This window comes from Poecilia reticulata, linkage group LG22 (assembly GCF_000633615.1).
Source record: "Poecilia reticulata strain Guanapo linkage group LG22, Guppy_female_1.0+MT, whole genome shotgun sequence".
Lineage (NCBI taxonomy): Eukaryota > Metazoa > Chordata > Actinopteri > Cyprinodontiformes > Poeciliidae > Poecilia > Poecilia reticulata.
Window position 1 is genome coordinate 10,143,146 of NC_024352.1, and position 14,117 is coordinate 10,157,262.

Sequence of the window (14,117 nt, forward strand, 5' to 3'; positions counted from 1 at the left end):
TTCAGTGGTGCCGTGATCTGGTCTACATATTACMGTCAGCGGGGATGCATATGTGTGCTCAGTAATTATGCTGCCAYGCAGAAATGCATCAACGTACACCACGTTCCCTTGGTTTAACTCATTAACAAGCAGGTTTTATAATCGGCATCTCGGTACTTTAGATAAATCATGTCATGGTCAGCAGTTTGGTTTAAGCCAGAAACCAAAGTAATTCTTATTTTAATGATATGAAGACATGATTAGTGCAYTCTTACTACTACCTGAAACAAGTTTAAAGGAATAGTTTCAAGGTAAGATTCAGCTAAAATATTAAAAGCAGTTAATGTCAGCAGCCAATATAACCATCTTGGTATCTTGATTTTGCACAAACCCCAATAATTTGGTCTTGGGAGATAAAACTGACAGCTGATCTTKTCTTCCACAAAACAACTCTTAAAACATCACAGTCCACTGTTAAAAACGTAGCTGTAGAATTTACAGTAAATTACATTAATTATACAGGGTTACTATAAACACTAACTTTATAGTTTTACTGTAATTTTTGTTTTACTGTAATTTTAGTTTTACTGTGATTTTATTCCAATTTAACTGATTTTATCGCTAATTTACACCAATTACATTTCCTTTTTTTTAAATTGTGATATATATGACAAATACAAGTGTTAGAAATGAGTGTGCAAAAGAGACAATAATAAAGAAAAGAAAAAAGAAAAAGAGATGGGAGAAGAGTCCAGTGTGGTACTTKTAGTGTTGTTGATATGATAAAGGAAAAAGGAAGATAATGTTAAAATTACTAATTAAATTATTACATTTTCTGTTTAGTGCGATTATATGTTTTATGTATTGAAATTATATTAAAAAGTTATGCAAATTAAAGCTTGTGGCCTCCATACTGTTGTAACATTTACACTGGGTGGTTATTTGACAAAAAAGCTGATTATCATTTACGTGGAAATGAGGCTGTGCATCGCTAATGGAACATGAACAGCATGTTCAGTCAGAGTTAATTGTTTCGTATAAACAATGCCACGTAAAAAGAAACTGTGGCAGTTTAAGTAAATGCTATTTTATGGATTTTATTGTGTTGCAGTGTGGAAAATATATTTTGCTATTTTTTACATAGAAAATTTTGTATTTGTTTTGATGCAAATATATACATTTTTACTACATTTTATTTTTCTACCCATATGTCACATTTGAAGCAGTTTGCATTGTGAAGACTGGTGATAATGAAGAGTGGATTCTACAGTGGACACAACGGTCACTAGTAGTTTTATTCAAACCGACACATACAGTACAGTTTTTTTCCCCCCTAGGTTTAAGGGAAGCATGACGTCCATTATGATGTCTACTTTCCTCTTCAAACGGCCTGTTTCTACCGTCTTCATGTCTGACAAGATAAATGGTAAATGGACTGAACTCGTATTGTGCTTTTCCAGTCATACTGACGACTCAAAGCGCTTTTACACTCACAAACCCGCACACATTTAGACACCGACACGCAGATTGCTGGGCAACTTGGGGTTAAGTGCTTTGCCCAGGGGCACATCAGCATGTAATGACATCAGTTAAAAGGACTTTAACCTTTAAGCTCAATATGACAATACGTTTAATCATGGTAAACCTTAAGGACTGCAACTGTTCCAAGGCACAGAAATGTATTTACCCATTCATGGCTTCTATCTCAGTAGATGTTTCTCCTAATATCATCGGTTTCCAGCCCAGACTTCCAGAAGTTTTACACCTCCGTGTTGAAGGAAAGTAAAAAAAGAAATAAAATTTCAGAACCTTCTTAGAACCAATGGTATCAATGGATTAGAGGGAGAGATTTCAGCTTGGGAAAATGTTCGTCTTATCCATTCAGCTGAGTTAAATATTCTAAAAATGTGTCTAAGTTCAATTTGCAGACGGGATTTTTTTTTGTGCCCATGAAGGAAACCCATCCTGATGTAACTTTTGTCATTGTTCCACCGGTTCCAGCACCGACCTCTTTCTGATGGAGGTTAATCCCTGAAGCATGCACACAGAATGAGACATCTCCAGCTGAGTGACAGGTTTTCACTTTGACAAGCCGAGGCTGCAGACGCTTTCTTTTTCTCTCCCCATATCCTCCACACCCTCCCTYCCTTCTTTCCTCACTGTTTGCCCCCCTTCACTGCTGTGTTTGACAGAGCCGCAACAGCCGAGGTGCTATGAACAGGTGCTGTTTCCCTGTCAGGGATCCCCGCAATGAAGGAGACATGAGGAATGGAGTTGGTGCTGAGAATTACTGGGAAATCAGGTCAGCTTCCTGAACCTGCAGATGCAAACATAGCTACACGCCATCAAGAGTGTCTAAAAATAAGGACTTCACCGAAGGGGGGTGGAAAGGGAAATAAAATAACCAAAGCATCTGCAGAAGTAGATGTAAGAACACAGAGGAAAATGCACAAAGGAAGGTGGGTCATTTACATTAAACTACAGAGGAGACGATGGTGGAAGGGGAAAACAAGAGCGAATATGAGGACAGAATAAGGTAAATTGACTGAACAGGACAAAGCACATTCACAGTAATAGTTCCCTGCCTTCCTTTATTAAAACCCCATGGTGAGTTGCTCCCTCCTGAACCTTTCCTCTCTCTCACCAGGTGCTGACACTCAGCGTTCCTGACAAACGCAGCAGGGAGGAAATGAGGAAAAAGTTAGAGAGCTAAGAAAGAGCAGCTACAGGGGAAAAAAAAGCTAGAACCTGTCTATGCTAATTTTGCTTATTCAGATATTACTCTCAGAACTACAAGGAGATACATAAACAAAAAAGGAATATTTTTTTCTAGAGTTTCTTTTGTTATCAGTCATTTAGTTATGAGAAAAAGGAAAAAATGATTGGTGAGTTAACAAGTAAAACCAGCAGTAGCATCTTCTGCTAGTGATCAGTGTGGTTTCTTTCAACATTAAACCCAAGATGCTCTGTAATAGACAGAGGTTGAGAACTCAAAGGGAATGAAACAGACCAACTTGCATTAGCATCTTCTACTAGCAATTAGCATGGTTAACCAGCTAGCATAACACAAACATCAGTCCTTTCTACGGGACATCAACATTAAACCCAAGATTAGAGAGCCCAAAGGAAATAAAACAGACCAACTTACTTTAACACTTCGGACTTCCTGTTATCTGTTGAAAGTCTTGTTCTCCCTCACTGTTATGAACCACCAACATTTCTAAGTATGTAAAAAAATTCAACATTACATTCCCATACTTTGTGTGATTTAAACATTTTTCAGCAACACCTATAAAATACTTCTTTGTGTTTTCTTGTTCCACCCGAGTGTTGTAATCTATAAAAATGGTTACGAACCCAACACAAAACTGTGTACAGCTTTTAATTTTGCTCTCATTGCATGAGGCACATATTTGATAAACTTACCAAATGCAAAAGTATTTATTTAAGAACAGAGTTAATTTCACAAATTATGGTTGAATAACATGTTCTTCAGGACATGTTAAACGGGCTAACCACTGAAAAATCTGGACTCAGTAGCTAACAAACTTATATGAGACACATATGTTTAAAAACATAATCTGAGGTAAATGAAAGCAAAGCATTATGCAGGCATTTTGACTGAGCAGACCAGTTCTTCTCTAGAGCCTGTCCCCAAGAGGTTTTCAGTGAATGTCACAGTGAATAAAGAAAGTGACAGAAGACAGGATTGATCGGATAAGTTTCCAACGATTTTTTCCCCCCCACTTCCTCCTCGTCTTTCACCGTGTGTGCTTTCCCTTCACCGCCCTGGAGGGCCTGAACTCTTTTCAGCAAGAGCCCGACTCTAACTGACTGCCTGAGTGAGTGACTGGCTGGTTTTCGTCTCCCCTCTTCCTTGAGGTCATACTAATCATCAACATCACTTCACCAACCCTGGGTTATTCATTATAAGGCCCTGCCCTCTGCTGCTTGTATGTGGCTGTCTTTTTCTTTTTTTTTCTTTTTTTTGGATATCCCAGTGCACACTAGCTGTTCTTATGACACATTCCAGTAACAAGGAGACAAGGTATTCTGCCTACCTTATTCTGCCTACCTTTTTTTAATCTTTGTTGAACCAGTATCTGTTTGAAAATCCCAGTAGATCAGCAGTTCCTGGTCAGACTAAACTGCCAACATTGGTTCTYAYTGTCATGGTTACATGATGAAAATCATGTCATTTTGTTCTCAGCCTCATGTCGCCTGCACCTTCTCTTCACAACCCCACTGACAAACTTTTCGTCCCCTCTCTAAGTGAAACYACTGAATKATTGGTGTGAATTTTGTGGAAAGGTTTGCAGTTTGAATGTAAAATCACCCCAACTACGCAACAAACAAAAGCGTTTTTTCAGCCAGAGAGCAGGATGGATAGTTTTGAGGAGCACTTTTCAGAAGAAGTACATACTGTTCTGGTCTAAAGGGTGAACGTCTCACTAACACCTTCTTCTGTTCTTTTTGTCTGAAAACAAAATATGTCGCAGCCCGTCAATCAGTATTTCCTCCTCCACTGAACTTGTAAATGTTGTCTTCTGCCATGATCGCTGTGTTTACTGTAAACAATTTACTGTACTGTAGTAAACCACACATATGACAGATCACCAAAACGCATGCAGAACTTTGTGTGTGCATAAACAAATTTCCTCAAACCACATGACCRCATGTCAACAGTTCAACTTCAGTCCCACTATGATGGCCCGTTTAGACCAACCKGCCTGGCACCAACAAGYATTCATCAAATTCCTTTTTTAATCCTAATTTCAATAAGTCGTCCTGTCCTGTCCAGATGACTGAATGCATTGAGCTGTTGCCATGTGATTGGSTGATTTATTTGTGTTAATAAGTAATTTTAGAGGTGCACCTCCTAAAGTGACTGCCGAATCTTTGTTGTGTTTTCGCTTTGGAAAAGTTAATTTCTTACGTCCAGTGGTTGCTGGATTTCACTCAAATGATACGGACATGGCTTTATGAGAAGGGAGAAAGTTGCATGAAATCAGTAGCTCATCAGTTTACAGAGCTCCTCTTTCATAATCGGCCCGGTTTCAGCTGTATGGGAGTTGCAGGTGTTTGCGTCTGCCAGGTTTTTCTTTCTGGTCRTGGTGGGAGTGCTAATCCTCGAACAGGTGAAATACTGCAAACTTCTTCTCACGCCACCATCTGTGCCTTTTGGACGGATTGGACGGCTCCGGCCTCCAATCCGATCTCCTTCACTGTTAGCTAACGGTAATGAGTATCCAGAAGGACGGATGATGGCAACGGGCTCCACGGGATGGAATTAGCGCTTTTCCCTGGAAGGCAGCGGCCCTTATATCCCGTCATTATTGGCAGAGACAATGGTGTGGTTAATCTTTTTAAGACAACACAGCTGAGGGCCAGGAGGGAGGGAGGAGCTGTCCAATAATCTCATCAGACACCGGAGGACATCCGCCGTGATGGAGGAGAATTTCTCTCGCACATGTTGAATCATCCTCCTCTCCTGGCTCATCGCAGCGCTTCCCTCTCCTATAACTCCTCCGCCACGTCCACCATGACACTCTGCATGCATGTGTGTGTGCAAACAACACCGTACGGCCATGTGGTCTGTCTTCTATGTGTCCAGGTGTGTAAGTGAGCAAACACCATTAAGGGCATTACAGACAGCTTCACTATGTCAAAGAAGCTGTCAAATGTAAACTGTACACGTAAGGTGGAGGTGTGAATGGGGAAAAAAACACAACGTGTTGGTTAGCAACTGTCAACYGTGAAGCCGTTTTAAAGGAGAGCTGTTATAATAACTGCAAAAGAAACAGTTGTGCCAGAGACTTGTAAGRAAGTTTTTACATGTCTGCTGGTGTATAATATTTAGTAAATGTAGTGATAAATTCTGCTCACAAGTTGGGAAAATATTTTAACAWAAGCTTTAGAAAAACTAAGAATCTACATTTTCTTGTCTTTAGTAAACAGAAGAAATGTTTAATGAACCACAAACTGTGTTTGAGACTCTGTACTCAAAATGAAATATTCCAATCAAGTATCAAGCGGCCCATATACTTTGTTTTTTATGCTCAGTCAATAGCCAATGATTAGACAATCAGGTATTCTTACCTGAATATCTGGTAGGATAAAAGTTTATTATGCCAAATAAACTTTTTTGAGCTTTACATYGTCTTATGATGTTATTCCCTTGTCAAAATCATACCCAGATYGTTGCTTGTTTTGATTAATACTTTAATCTYCCATGGCAACCGTTCAGCCTGGTGGGAATGAGYACTGCTTTCCAGACACAGCTCCTCTTTGGAGATGCAGTTTCTAGACTTGTGCATTACAGAGCATCTCTTCCACGCAACTCACAAACTGAGCTCCTTCAGACTAGCAGCAGCAATTAAATACCTGGTGGAGATTCTGCTGAGCTTGTTATAGGAGCTAATTCTCATTGCTAGGCTGTTCAAAACTTTGCTAAAGGGTTAATAAAGGAGCTGTGCTGGGATGACTTCCTGAAGGTGGAGTTTTAGAAAGAGAAGGATCTTCTTAAAGAGACACAGGCCCAATTTCAAGGCGTTAAATTACAAAGTCAAATTGTTAAAGTCATATTTTATATATGCAGCATTTTTATTTTTTTAAAGGACTTGAATGTGCTATAGAATGATTCTGCGTGGCTGGAAAACACATAATACCTTTAAAACGGGTCTTTAAGTCGTCTTTCATGCTGTCAGTGTTTTGGTTTTATTACCGTTTTAATCCAGTGTTCAACGTGTTTTTGTGAATGCTACCAATCAGATCAATGAGCCGTCTTTATTAGCTGACTGCTCAGCGAGGAATGTAGCCATTGGCTGTCGCTAGAGGTTGCTAAATGACATACCATCCAATTTCTAGAATTGGGAATGCGAATGAAATTGGAAGGGGCATCACATGACAGGGACTATCATCACTGCATTGCGCCAATGAGAAACAAAGTAGGTTTACCCTTTCACAAGTCAACTGTGACAGCTCTGACAAAGGATAGCTTGGCAGCTCAGATTGAAACAGTGGTGTACTGACCTCAACCTTTCATTCTGACTTCATCTTTGCACAAATCACACCTAGACGGGAAGAAGACTCATCAGGTTTGACCTTAACTTTTTTCTTTTTCTAAAAAGGGACTTCTTGGTCCTTTAGCAAATTYGTTTTGCCTGTAGGGCCAACATGCTTCCACCACATCGTCTATAAGAGCCCTCTGACCGCAACTGTCATGCTAGATCTCCACAAAATAAATAAATAAAAACATATCCTTGTAAAGCTGTTCTCCCAACACACATCCTGTGTTGCAGAATATGCTGAGCCTCCACTGTGACACGCCTTTCCATTTTCAGACCAGGTCACCTTCCTTCACCGCTACATGCTTTGGCTGCGCCAGTGACGAGCAATTGAAGACAATTCAATAAGAGGACAGGGCACTCTGATCAGTCTGTGGCTATGCAAGCTTTATTACAGCTTTCAATCGGATGCACAGCTATTTGTGCTAAAGCAGCTCGTCAAACAGAATGAATCATACAGGCCAACCTTTGTTTTCTACATGGTTCATTGTCCTCATGGATGTTTCAAAAGATAGTCGGTCAAACAGATAATCTTGCTTTTTCCTTCTCTTCAATGTTTAGTCTGTTTGATGCCTTATCATGGTGCCCTGTGATATAAAATCCCATAGCTGTCTTCTATGTCCATCAGTCCACACTTTGACACTTTACACAGGCGTGCATTGAATGAAATAGCTTAACATTTTTTAGTCATGACAAAGTAACTTTTGATTAGAAATACACCGATTCACTTTTTCACTTTCGATACTGATCCGATGCATTAAAACCTCCAACACACTGCTTTCTTGTTGAACATGATGGTAAAGTCAACCCAGAAGTCACCAAGAGAACCATGGAGGTGCACAGGTCTGGTTCATCCTTTTGAATACTTTCCAGATGTTTGAAGGAGCCGCATTCATTTGTTCCGACTGATTTAATTCTTAGAAAATAGCTGTTCGACTGAGGCTCTACTGTATGCACATGTTTTAATTTGTCGAGGGCAGAAATTAAGGTTCTTTAACTCTATAACGAGCTTTTCAATGGACATTTGTTGGCAAGCCATTCTGCATTTTAAAGTGGCCCTGCAGTCCCCAAAGGCCAATGGAAGACAGAACGCGGTCATTTCCATATAATTAGGAATTTATCAAGGGACTCGTTTTAACATCACAAGTTATTACGTTAGATCGAACCCTGAGGTCGCGAAATTGYGTACATACTTTAGAGAACTGAAGCACAAAACATAGCTACAGGCATGCGGTGAATGTGCTCTGTGGAGTGTGTACAGAAACATTGTATGTCCAGAACCGCAGGCTGCACACAGCGATCAGAATTTCATAGTGGGTTTCCAGCCATTTGCGTCAGTACGTGCTTGTGTGTGTGTGTGTGTGTAATATGAGAAGAAGAGGTCTTTGCCATATAGGAACCCGTCCTATGATCAAGCAGACATCGCTTTTATGCRACATTTTACTTTCAGTAATTTTTTTGTAGACTTATTATTACATGAGGAGTTTTGTTTTATTCCAGTTGTTTCATGTTTTCCTTACTCGGCTGCTAGTGTTTTGTTTGTTTGTCATTTGCTCTTCCCACACAGGGACTCAAGCATTCAATATTCACTCCCTCACTATGTATGTAGTCTCTGGTTGACTACATACATAGTGACTGGTTGACTTTACAGCAATCACACCTCCTACACCAAAATGAGTATGTAGGAACAGAGGACAACCATTATCAATTTGCACATTTCAGCTTCCGAAATGCCTGCAGGTTTCTTCACCTTCATATATTATCCTGTTTTTTTTTTTTTTTGGGGGGGGGGGTTTGCTTTAACCCAATATTTTTTCTCTGCGTCATCATTTAGATTTTTTTTATCCACGTTTTGAGTCATTCGCTAATTTGAAAACAAGCTTTAACTTGAATTCATACTCTAACTTTAGCAATTGCAACAACAAAATTGTACAGCAGGAATTAGATAATTGTAACTGATAGGATATAAATTAAATTTGTAGAATGTGAAGCGTTTTTATTTTTGGTAACTATGAGGCTGAGGGTAAATCAGATGCTTCTCCCTCATCATGTCATTAGTAAAGACGGTGTGAAAAGAGGCATGGTCACAGCTTTGCAAATCAGGTTTATTGTGTTGGCTAACAATTGGCTAACAGGATGGATTCTGTCCTAATGGCTGTTTATGAATAATTTAATCGCCTCTGTCTGTTCCGGCACTCAGCTCATTGTCAGGGTGYGACACAAAATTCAGACACAAACACAATGCCGCAGCAAATATCCACACACATTTTAACTACTTCAAATAATAAGTCTGCAATTATTATGAAAATAAATAGGAAATCTCAGGAGAATTTACACYGACTCTTACACACTTTCTCTCATTCACAAGGATTCGCAAAAGTTTGACACATTCTCCAACCCCCCTCCTATATTCCTTTCTCCATTGCCTCAGCAAAAACAAAAATAATAGCACCTTCTGTAGTAACACCAGTGTGCAGAGCTGAGCAGATGAAGYGGCGCCTAATGTGTGAAACATGTGCTGAGGCTTGGGAAGATGCCCTGGCCTTGATCCTTTGGAAAGCAACAAAGATGCGACAGGGTGAGCACTCATTCAGATGGTGAAATTTGTATCTRCCGGTTTGTTAGCTGCACTCAGATCAGACTCGGATGATTTGGAGCTGGGCTGGCCCTCATGGCTGGCCAGAAATGTAAAATTGTGATGTTTTTTTGTTTTGATCAGTGAATATAATKGCTTTTAAGTGCCATCAAATTATGCTGGAAACAACAGTTGATGTGGTTGCTGCTACAGAGCAAAGACTCTGGTAGCCATTGCAAAAGATCAGCAAGTTGGAATCACAGGATGCACCAAGATATGCTGAAGKCATGTCTGTGTTTCAATCTGTCAAAGAGCGAGAGAGAGCAAAGCTTTCAGCAGATATGGAAAAGTTGGTCTTTTTAAYCCTTTCAAGATTACAGACTCCCATCAGCCACGGTGCATCCCTTTGGGAAACCTTAGAGTTAAGGTTAGGATCTATATTTTCTGGTGAACTTGGATAGAGACTGCCATTTTAGTCGACTGTGCTAATTTAATCATTATTATAAGTTGCTGAAGTAAATGTGTTATGCTAACTCCTTAATAAATGTGTCTCCGTTGCMGYCTCAGACAGGGGTCATGATGTCACCATTGTTCCAAACCTCWATAACTGGCAGCAAATGGCAAGAAAATATATTTAAGGTTGTGTTTATAGCTTCTTATATTAAAGATGTAACTTTTATAAAAGGTATAAAGTCAGATTTTTAATCTGATACTAAAATGGTAAATCTGAAGAAAAAAACAAAAACTTTCTGAGAGTTTCTAAAACTAATTTTTAAAATCTCATTCATTTTTTGATTTTTGGATGTCAATTGAAAACCGAAAGCATGAATGATGCAGAGATACAGGAATTGAACAACACGCCAAACTTTTGGTACCAAGTTCTTTGGAATAGTTTGTCATTTATGGTCATTTTATTATATTTCTGAAAACAAAACTGTGGGCATGTGGTTCAGATATTTATGAAACCTTGTCTCCATTAGTTCTGATGAACCCTGTATTGTGGTTCAACTGGATTTATTGTTACATGTCTAGTAGTGTCAAACAACATTATTTTATTTATTTTTTACTTTTAATCTTAAATCCCTCACCAAGGCATACATAGAAATCTGTTCAACATCAGCAGCCACATTTCTGTGGGTAGCCTCACCTGTTAGCCTAGCTCCCATAAATGACAGGAGGTTTTACCTTTTYGGAGCGCTACCTTTCAGATATTGCCTTCAGCCTGAAGCAAAGGAGAACTTTGGCTTCTCCCAAGTCATCCATATATGATGGTGTTTGTCATTTAGCCACAGGCAGTTTGACTCGGCCGGTTTTGGCTCTCTGAGCCAATGCAGGYCCAAACCCGACACCCAAAAATAGTGCTCATGAATTTCTTGCCCTCAGTCGGACCATCTCCTTCACCCCCGTCAGGCTGCTGCTTCAAATTTCATTTCGACATCCTGACTGCATCCTCTTTTAGTTCCTTCTCTTCCTCTTCTTTCCTCCTTGTCGTCCTCTATCAGACACATCACGACTGAGTGTTTTATTGCGTTGCGTCCTTGCAGAGGAGGACCTTGGGGCCCGCTCCAGACACCCAAAAAACATACACTCCCCTCCCACCCTCTCGCATTGCTCTTGGCCTACAAAACATAGAGCATGGCTGTCTGTGTTTTTACTTCCTCTCCCTTTTTTTCCCTTTCCATCGCCAGATTGTCTTTTTTTCTCCTTCAGCGTGTTTTTATGGAGAGAGCGTCACCAGCCTGCACAACAAGTGAAGACGAGCCCCCGCCGTCTTTCAAAAATCAGGTCTCTTCATTTAGATCAGTGACAGCCGCTTGCCTCTTCTGAAATTAAATCCCCCTTTTAGTCAGAGTTCGATACATTTTAGCATTCCTGGTTTTGTCTGAGCTCCTTTTCCCCGCTGTCTGTCCTGATCTCCATTTCTCCAAAGCTTTGATCTGCCGGTGCCGATGGTAGTTATTTCAGATTTGTCTTTAGAAATAAAATCCAAAAATATGTAAGAGTTAAGAATATTGTTTTCACTCCTCTCAGATGCTAGTGGTCATTAAATATTTATATTAGTAGCAGAGCCCACTAAGTAATCAGCCTGATTTCAATGTTGAGGCTTCAGGTAAACTATGGAGGATACCATGGTGCAGCAGAACCTTGTTAGAAAGACTCGACAGACAGTAGTTGCGTCTCTACTGACCATATGATTGCACAATTTGATATTTTGAAAATATATTACATACATAACATTGAATAATACAAATTAAATGCCATTTCAGGTGGGGAAAAAAAAATCGACTCATTTTATAGCCGGTACATTAAATTCAATTTAGCAAATTTAATATATTAAACTTAACTTGTTTACTGAAAATTCAGTGTTTGCTAATGTTATTTTCAAATAGTTAAAATAATATGGCACACTTAAATGCCACCCTGCATTTCAAAATCCAAATAATAAATGACTTAGTTTGCTAAACCTGTTAAGTTAAAACCAACAGCCATGATAACACAGCTACAATGTCTGCTAAMGATAGCACATGTTACGCACTAAGAGTAGCCCAAGAACAATGAAGCCCCAAATGAAAATCTGCTTAGGGCCTCAAAAAGATGCGAGTCGGCCCTCATGTCACCAGACAAAGTCTCTTTGTGTAGCCTGGCTTGGTGTAGATGTATGAATGGAAACAARCGGGGAAAGGTTCAAGTTTTACAGAAAGCGTTCAAGTGTCACATTAAGATCTGAGCTGGCAAAAGGGTGGGGTTTGTAGCCATGACAACAAGAGAGAGCGAGAGCAGCAAATGTGAGCAGGTTGGGCGCATTAGATATTGAAGTCCTTGGCTTGAGAATGGGAGACGTCCAGGATCAGAGAGGGATCTTGTCACTGGGCATGCTTTCGATTGGGCCATCTTATGAATCTGACACACAGTAATCTGAGGAGCTGCCCAATGGATGAACCTAAATGAGAGGTTTTGCTCTTTACTCCGAGATGGGTAAAAGTCGGACGACACCAGGAGTGCAGGGAGGAGAGAGATATAGAGAGAGGCCAGCAGTGCGGACAGCTGCAGTCCTGCCATGGAATCTGGTTTATGCGACTCCTTCTCCAGCTTCGTGACTGTGGCTTCTCTGTGCTACGGTATTAATAAACCTGGCAGAGTTCACACTGCAAGTGCTCGTCATGAGCTTCACATCAGTCATGCACCGGAGTGCCCGGCTCAYCGGGAGGCTTCACCTCTCCATCTGGTTAAGTGTATCTTGTGCTGGTGCGCGTATCAGCCGGTGATGAGACATCCACCGCCCACGTCCTCTAAACAATATTGTGCAGTTATTTATACTTTATTGATCGAACTGTTACCGCGGCCCCTCGTGCGTTCTGCACGGTCAACTGCATCACTCTCACAAACACAGGGTTCTGCGGTTCAGGCTGATGAATGATGTGAATGTACAGGAGCAACACAGGAAGCATAACCAAGGCTAATGCCATTGGCTGATGTGCAAAGCATAGCTAAGGCAAATTGGGTGACGTTACATTGTATTTCAGTATGTTTTAATCAATATGTGAGGAGGGATTTTATAAGTTTAGCAGCTGAAGGACAATAAGTTTAATTCATACAAATGTTTTAATGCGCCTCCTTTACCTCACCAGGGTTACAAGAGTTTTAGGGTTTTAATTATGGTTGTAACTTTTTGTTTGTCTAATTTAGTTTGTTATAGTTTTCAGGAGTGTGTTTTTTATTAGGTATTAGTCAAATATTGTTTTGTTTTAGTCTTTATTAKTTACAGTAGTTTTAGTTTTTCATACCAATAGTAAGCAGCTTAAATTCTGATCAAAATCAAAATATTAAAATTAGATTTTTTTTTTCCTCCAAAACAAAATAGTGAGTGTTGTTGGAATTCACTCATTATGAAACATGAACAAGACAAACACATTCAATAGGTAATACATCCAGAATTACATTTCGTAGTACAGTGAAAGCTAATCTTGTAGCTTTTTTCAGGTAATATTATTTTATCAAATGTATTTTAACATAGTGGATTATTTTGGAGGTGGCATTTTCATCTAAGGATAAAAATATTAAATCTTCTCTCACAGGTTGTATATTGTTCCAAGATATACAGCACTGCACAGAAGACACTAACATATCCAGATGTTAAATGCACCAAATACTCTTGCAGTGTAATCTTTCCACAATGTTGCAGCTCCAAAAACAAATTGCTCTACTGTGGTACCAGTAAGAAGCTAAATGATGGTGCTGAATTATTATGACGATAGTTTTCTGGTAGAACTTTTGGTGCTGCAAAGCACAGAAAGTTAAAACTCAAAAAAAAAAAAAAAAAAAAATTAAAAAAGATTTAGTTTCTGGGAATAAAACCCAGGCAAGCTGCTATTATAGAACGACCAGTTCCTTTCTTTCTGAAGTTATTTTAAACAGCAATTTCCCATGAGAATGTGTTGGCAATATTAAATTAAAAAACCCAACAAAAAAAACAACAGCTTGGACTCTCGATTTCT

General features: G+C 39.6%; 1 protein-coding gene and 1 long non-coding RNA gene across 3 annotated transcripts in view; one reads left to right on the plus strand and one right to left on the minus strand.

The window, feature by feature from the left end:
• Window positions 1–14,117, plus strand: part of slc8a3 (solute carrier family 8 member 3) — a 123,260-nt gene that overhangs the window by 51,859 nt on the left and 57,284 nt on the right. The gene's annotated exons all lie outside the window — the stretch shown is intronic.
• LOC103458300 (uncharacterized) lies at window positions 2,187–6,308 on the minus strand. Its single transcript, XR_532563.2, has 3 exons — window positions 6,079–6,308; window positions 3,128–3,199; window positions 2,187–2,645 (listed from the first exon to the last, which is right to left on the minus strand). It is a non-coding gene; the product is annotated as an uncharacterized LOC103458300 (long non-coding RNA).